Here is an 8,297-nt window from a genome sequence, read left to right as displayed (position 1 = left end):
AAAAGCATGTTGGACTGGCCTGGTATCTTAATCATCATTTAAAATGCTGTTCTTATAGAAAATGTAATTGAGCTTTTAAAAACTGACTGACAAATGATCCTAGAAGGAAGACCATTTATAAGTTGAAGATTACTAAGATTTTTCTACATGAAAGAAACCAACAAAAACAAACAAACAGACTTCCGGAGAAGATGGTGGCTTAGTAAGACGCGCGGGTCTTAGTTCCTCCTCCAGAAAAGCAACTAAAGAAACAGAAACAATATGAAATAGCTCCCGGAGCCACGACAGAGACCAAAAAGACAGCGTACCCCATTCTGGAACGGCTGAACGGGCAGGGAGAATCCGCTGCGGTGAGATACCTGAGGGGCGCACATTTTCCCGGCCGGGGCGGCTGGCGACTGGGGTCCCCTCCACGCACGTGGCTCCCCGGTCTGACTGGGAACATTGGATAGCGGGGCCCTCCCGCCACGCTTGGCATCTCGGGCCAGCTGGGCAATTTGGACCGGCACTCCCCCAAGCCGCGGCAGCCGGCGACCCCCCCCCTCCATGCGCAGTTTCCCGGGCCAACAGCGAGATTCGGATTGGCAAGTTAAAGGAGCCACAGCATCTTTTACTGGTGGGCCCCGCAGACAGACGAGCACCACAAGCGCCACCTACTGGGCAGGAAAAGAAAAACAGAGCCCAGAGATTTCACAGAAAAACCTTTCAACCAGCCGGGTCCCACACGCAGGGAAATCTGATCAAATGTCCAGACACCAGCAGAAAATAATGGATGACGCTCGGAAAATTGAAGATATGGCCCAGTCGAAGGAACAAACCAGTAGTTCAAATGAGATACAGAAGCTGAGACAACTAATGCTGAATATACGAACAGAAATGGAAAAACTCTTCAAAAACCAAATCAGTAAATTGAGGGAGGACATGAAGAAGACATGGGCTGAACAAAAAGAAGAAATAGAAAATCTGAAAAAACAAATCACAGAACTTATGGGAGTGAAGGACAAAGAAGAAAAAATGGAAAAAACAATGGATACCTACAATGGTAGATCTAAAGAGACCAAAGCTATAATTAGTGAACTGGAGGATGGAACATCTGAATTCCAAAAAGAAACAGAAACTATAGGGAAAAGAGTGGAAAAACTTGAGCAGGGGATCAGGGAACTGAATGACAATATGAAGCGCACAAATATACGTGTTGTGGGTGTCCCAGAAGGAGAAGAGAAGGGAAAGGAGGAGAAAAACTAATGGAAGAAATTATCACTGAAAATTTCCCAACTCTTATGAAAGACCTAAAATTACAGATCCAAGAAGTGCAGCGCACCCCAAAGAGATTAGACCCAAATAGGTGTTCTCCAAGACACTTACTAGTTAGAATGTCAGAGGTCAAAGACAAAGAGAGGATCTTGAAAGCAGCAAGAGAAAAACAATCTGTCACATACAAGGGAAACCCAATAAGACTATGTGTAGATTTCTCAGCAGAAACCATGGAAGCTAGAAGACAATGGGATGATATATTTAAAATACTAAAAGAGAAAAACTGCCAACCAAGACTCCTATATCCAGCAAAATTGTCCTTCAAAAATGAAGGAGAAATTAAAACATTTATAGACAAAAAGTCACTGAGAGAATTTGTGACCAAGAGACCAGCTCTGCAAGAAATACTAAAGGGAGCACTAGAGTCAGATATGAAGAGACAGAAGAGAGAGGTATGGAGTAAAGTGTAGAAAGAAGGAAAATTAGATATGATATATATAATACAAAATCCAAAATGGTAGAGGAAAATATTATCCAAACAGTAATAACACTAAAAGTTAATGGACTGAATTTCACAATCAAAAGACATAAAATGGCAGAATGGATTACGACCCAGCAATACCACTGCTAGGTATCTACTCAAAGGACTTAAGGGCAAAGACACAGACGGACATTTGCACACCAGTGTTTATAGCAGCATTATCTACAATTGCAAAGAGATGGAAACAGCCAAAATGTTCATCAACAGACGAGTGGCTAAACAAACTGTGGCATATACCTACGATGGAATATTATGCAGCTTTAAGACAGACTAAACTTATGAAGCATGTAATAACATGGATGGACCTAGAGAACATTATGCTGAGTGAGTCTAGCCAAAAACTAAAGGGCAAATACTGTAAGGTCCCACTGATGTGAACCGACATTCGAGAATCAGCTTGGAATATATCATTGGTAACAGAGACCAGCAGGAGTTAGAAACAGGGTAAGATAATGGGTAATTGGAGCTGAAGGGATACAGACTGTGCAACAGGACTAGATACAAAAACTCAAAAATGGACAGCACAATAATACCTAAGTGTAATGTAACTATGTTGGAACACTGAATGAAGCTGCACCTGAAATATGGTTTTTTGTTTGTTTGTTTGTTTGTTTGTATCTTTTGTTTTTTTTTCTTTTTCCTTTTTTATATATATATTTTTTATTAGTATTATTATTTTAATTCTCTTCTCTATATTAACATTCTATATCTTTTTCTGCTGTTTTGCTAGTTCTTTTCCTAAATCGATGCAAATGTACTAAGAAATGATGATCATACATCTATGTGATGATACTAAGAATTACTGAGTGCATGTGTAGAATGGAAAGATTTCTAAATGTTGTGTTAATTTCTTTTCTTTTTTTTGATTAATAAAAAAAAATTAAAACAAACAAATAAACAAAAGAATGAAATGTGACCCTGCCATACAGCATGCAAAAAAAAAAAAAAAGTCCCACCCACAATAGGTCTTCCTCCATAGGAATGGATTAAAAGAGCATGGTCTTTTCTCTGTACATACAGCTTCAAACCAGCACATTCCACCCTCTGGAGCCCAAAAAGACATGTTCTTTCCATATGCAAGATAAATTAATTTCATCACAATATCAGAAAAGCCTTAAATCATTTCAGTAAAAATATTCAGTACAAAGTCTCATCAAAATCAGTTGCAGGAGCGGTCTGTCCTTAGGCAAAATTCTCCTCCGGCTGTGAGCCTATGAAACTTAGAACAAGTTGTCTGTTTCCAGTATGCAAAGGGAGGGACACTCATAGGATAAACGTTAACACAAACAGTGGTCACAGGTCCCAAACAATTCCAAAAACCTGCAGGGTATAGTTTATTATATTTCCAGGTCTGAAAGTAATCTATAGAATGATGTTTTATCCTTGGGGTTTGAGAGCATGGCAGTCCCACCATTCCAAGGGCTGGCACTGTGGCCCTTTTGTCTCTCCAAACCCTGGGGTGAGGGCTCTAATATCTTCAGGCATTAGGGTGACCACCATGTTCTCCATTCCCCCCTCTCAAGCCTTTGAGTAGCAGCTAGACTTTGTCATCTCTGGAACACAGACTCACCCCTCTCCAAACAGTGGGGTCATGGCCAATCCATGAGGAACATGCTCCACCCTCTCATGCTTGAGGCAGCAACACTCTTCATGAACAGTGGGACAGCCAAGCTCCTCTCAATTCCCCATGCATCTGAGAGGTTTGGGGTGGTAACAGTCTTCCTGAACAACAGGGCAGAAATCCTGCCGTCTGCAAACTCCAGGGTAAGCTCACCCTTTCCACATGAATGGGTGGGTCTGCTTCTTGGCCCAAGGTTTGCTTGCCCCAGACCTCATTTGTCCTTCAGTCTGTCCCTTTTAGTTCAGGCTGGTAGTGGTTCCATTCATACAGATCTTGCAAAAAAACTTGTCAGTTTCGCATGCAGCACACAGGGATCCCAATGTCAGATGTTACGACTTTCCTGGGTAGCTGCATTTCCAGTCCTGACTTGTCCTGAAAGGGCTGACTGGTTCCAGGTTTGGTTAAATCCTCACATGGGGCACTATTCTCTGGGGGCTTATTTTCCAAAAACTCAGTATTTTCCAAATTATCAATTTCTAGGTCTCTTTGTACACAAGTGTTCACTTCTCAGCTTGTCTCTTTCCTCTTGCATTTTACTGTAAGCTTCAAGGAGAAGCCAGGCTACATTTTCTACATTTAATATGGACATCTCTTTGGCTAAATATTGCAGCTCATCACCTTCAAATTCTTCCTTCCATCTAACATCAGGACTCAATTTTGCCAATTTTTCTGCCACTTCAAAACAAGGATCATCTTTCTTCCAGTTGGCAATGACACATTCATAATTTCTAAGGCCTCATCAGAAGTAACTTTAGTGTCCATATTTCTACCAACAGTCTTTTCAAAGCAGTCTAGGCCTTTTCTGTGAAACGTCTCGCAATTCTTGTCCTTATCCATTTTATAAAGCTGTTCCAGTATTTTTGGTATTTGCAAATCATAGCAGTCTACACTTGTGCCAAAATTTGTTTTTATTTACTAAAACTGCCAAAGTGCAATATACCAGAATTGGGTTGGTTTTTACAATGGGGATTTATTAGCTTGCAAATTTACAGTTCTAAAGCCGTGAAAATGTCCCAGTTAAGGCATCAACAGGATGATGCCATCTCTGAAGACAGGCTGCTGGTATCAGGAGTTCCTCTGTCAGTTGGGAAGGCACATGGCTGTGTCTGCTGGTCCTTCTCTCCAGGTTCCATTGCTTTCAGCTTCTGGGTGACCATGTTCATTTCTGTGGGCTTTCCTCTCTCTGTGAGCTCTCTCTGGTGTTTTTCTCTGAACTCTCTTATCCTCATAAAGGACTACAGTAAAGAATTAAAACCTATCTGGAATGGGCTGGGTCACATCTCAATCAAAACATCCCACCCACAATAGGTCTGCCCCCATTGGAATGGATTAAAAGAACATGGTCTTTTCTGGGATACATAACAGCTTCAAGCTAGCAGTTTGACATCCCTTTACTCAAATATTGTTAGTTTCCCTCCCCATGCTTTCCTGTTCCCTCCTATTCTCAATTCCCTCCCTTGCAGTCATTTCATGAATAAGAGAGCACTATTTTCATATCTAACATCCACTTATGACTTGAATTTTTCAATAATATTCCATTTCTGTCATAGCAGCCGTACTGATACAATAGTCCAAACATGATTGAGTAAAATCCTTCATACAGGTACAAGGATCTCTTGCCATCTAGTGTACCTAGAGATCTCTGCAATAAATAGTAAAACAGAAGTATCATTAAGAGCAGAACTCCATTAATCTCATCCATTTTGAGCTTTGTACTAAAAGAACTCTTAAGGACTGAAAAGACATAAAGTTTAACTTAATCATTTATTAACCCATCAAATTTGGTTTTAAGATCTATTAACTCTTCCAAAATTGCTGTAGCATAGGCAAATGTGAAATGCCAGGTGGTGAGTTAAAACAGATTTCATTTGGGTCCGGCATAAACTTCCATAAGTAATCAGAATAGAATATACCTTTCATGCATTTTGGATTAAGGTAATTTTGAGACAGCTACCTTCAATGGAATCCCTTGAGGAAATAATTCTAAGTCCCAGTAGCCTCTCTTCTTATTAGTAAGTACATGCATCCTGTAGCCACCTTTGTGGGTGGTCAGGGAGAGCAAACACTAAGCATGAGATTCCTATTTTGAAGCTGCAGAGGGACTGACGTCATAGTGCGATCAAAGTGCTCTGCAAATACTTACTGTAATAATTGTTGTTGCTCTGTTCTCGCTAATAACCTTATTTATACCCTGAAATTATACTCATCCAAAGAAAGATTAAAACAAGATGTGAGTTGCCTGAACTATTTGCCTCTCAGATGGTCACCCTCTGGATTTCTCTGAAATTGCCAGGGTTAATTGAAGTCTTTCACTGCAGTGTAGTTGGTACTTAAGTGTTTCTTACCTGTAGGCTTTCCCTATCCAAAACAGTAACAACAATAGCACTTTAATTTGCTCTCATTAATGTTAGCCTCTCTGGTAATGTTTAGTGCAGCTTCATCTAGATCATGTTTGCTCCTCTGAATGAAACCTTTGTGCTAGCCTTGCAGCTGAGAAGAAAAGCTAAACAGTTACAAGGAGAAAAGCATGAGTGCCTCACTAATTTATTTATTTAAAGGATGCTCAGAAACCAGGAAACACTGAAAGGGAGTTACTTTTAAATGGTGAGTAGGTATTTAGTATATGATTAACAGCAGGTTCTTTCCCTGGGTTTTCAGTGAACCAAGACAACTGGGAATCATTTGTGGGGAGCATTACAAAGAGTTTTTGCTGTGAGCCAGCTACGTGCTCCATGGATAATCACTATAGAGGCACACAAACTTCAGTACTATTTGCCCCGATTCTTTGTTGTTCCTCTAGTAGTATTGAGATGTGAGGAAAGGAATGATAGAATGAAGCTTAAAAAGCAAGGGAAGGGTGGACCATGGTGGCTCAGCAGGTAGAGTTCTCGCCTGCCATCCGGAGACCTGGGTTCGTTTCCTGGTGCCTGCCCATGTAAAAAAAAAAACAAAAACAAAAACAAGGGGAATAAGTCTTTCTTTGCCTCTCCTCCTCTGTGACTGTGAAAAGTAGACCAGTGAAAAGAATTGGGTATTAAAATATTATTTATTTAGGTGATGTAAGAGCTCTTTGTATTTTGAGATTTGAATACTGAAAAGAGAATAAGTATGTTCTAAATCTGGGGACTGGTGCCTCACAATGGCATGCTTACTATTTGATTAAGGAAGGCCTTAGAGGAGAGATAGAGTTGAGCAGTGAAAAGAGAAGGAATTCTGGGCCTTAAATCAGTTGCAACAAAATAGAAACTCTGATAAAGACTGGAGAATGAGGACTGTGATCCTTTCTCTATATGTAATGTACAAAAGTAGAGCACAAATGGATAAATTGTATGATATAAAGCTGTTTAAAAAAAAGTAGAGTATGGGCTCTCTAGTTAGACTGTTTGGGGTCAAAATGTAGCCCCTTCAGTTATTATGAATTATAGATTGTTCCTCTGCAAAATGGGAATGAAAACAGTACCCCTTCGTTGGGAATTGGAGATTAAATAATACATGTAGAGTGCTTAGAACAAGACTTCACACTCGGTAAATGCATAACTTTTTTTAAGATTGAGATTTACTTGAAAGATAAATTGTAATTGGTGCTTTACTTCCTAAAACATATTTTACATTTTGCAAAATATCATATGTAGTGTTTCCTTTAACTAAAACCTTCCTTTTATAATGTACTTAAAACTATTGCCCTACCAAAATAAAATTTGCAATTATTTAAGGACTGTGTTTTTCATGTGTGTGACACATCCTCATAAATACATTATCTGTTCTGGTGGAATATTATAGTTTGTTGGTATAGTAAAGCAGATATGTGAATCATTGTGGAAAGGGCTCCATTTTAGTGGAAAACAAAGCACCTAGCCAAATATAGAGATGAGGCAAAAATCTCTTACCCACAGGGTCTTCCTTCTGTATGAGGCTACTTGTTTTGCTATTAAACACAGTGTGGTGTTGGTGGGCCCAGAAAATTAGTATTAAGGCCATCTTTTCCTAGACTTGTCATATGCTGAACCCAAGTCATTATATACATTTGTTCTTATCTTTCTAAAATAGGCACATACCTACCTATACCTAGCCCTGGTAGGAAGTCTGTCAGCTCTTCATGACATATCTCTGTGTACTCAGTCATATAAGAAATGCTATTGATAGTGGTAATGTCAGTCTGATATTTTTATGAACTTCAGTTCTTTCTGGATCTATTCCTCAGTGAGTGCTTTGCCAATTGACTATTCATAACTGGATCTTGGGGATGAGATCTTGGAGAGTCATGGCACTAAAGTCATGTTCATTCTATTTCACTTTGCTCTTGACAGGACCCTAGAGGAAGAACCATCATAGGTAGGTGAGCTGAAGGTGGGAACCTGCAGGCAAAGTAAAAGAAATGCCACTTGAGCATAAGGACAAGAATTTGATGTGGCTTAATCAGTTTGAACTAAATTGAGTGGTCAGGACCACCAACACTTTCAGGTGCTCCTGACTCTAAATAAAAACTCTGTCAAGCACCCATTCAAGATTTGTGGAGCTTCTTGTTGCCTTCTTCATACTTCTCTGCTCTGAACTGGAGCAACCCAAACTATTATCTTAGCAATTTGAGCCCACAAGACACACTCTTCCCATGTTTGAGTCAAGTTTTATTCCAGAGACGATGATTTGAAACGATAACTGAATGCATTAAGTCTATGGGAAAATTGCAAAGGTACATGTCGTCAAAATGCAGACCTTTATTTCACATAAATATACTATTTATCAGGGTTATGCTGACCTCATGGAACAAATTAAGAAGGGTACTGTCGGCCCACAGCCGATTGCCCGACCGGCGGGGTGCAGGGGCAGAAAGCGAAGCTCAACACTGGTCCCTGGTGGCCGCAGAACGTGCGGCGGGGTGAG

Source organism: Tamandua tetradactyla, chromosome 3, assembly GCF_023851605.1.
Source record: "Tamandua tetradactyla isolate mTamTet1 chromosome 3, mTamTet1.pri, whole genome shotgun sequence".
NCBI lineage: Eukaryota > Metazoa > Chordata > Mammalia > Pilosa > Myrmecophagidae > Tamandua > Tamandua tetradactyla.
The sequence above is the reverse complement of the archived record's forward strand: the minus strand, read 5'-3'. Positions refer to the sequence as shown.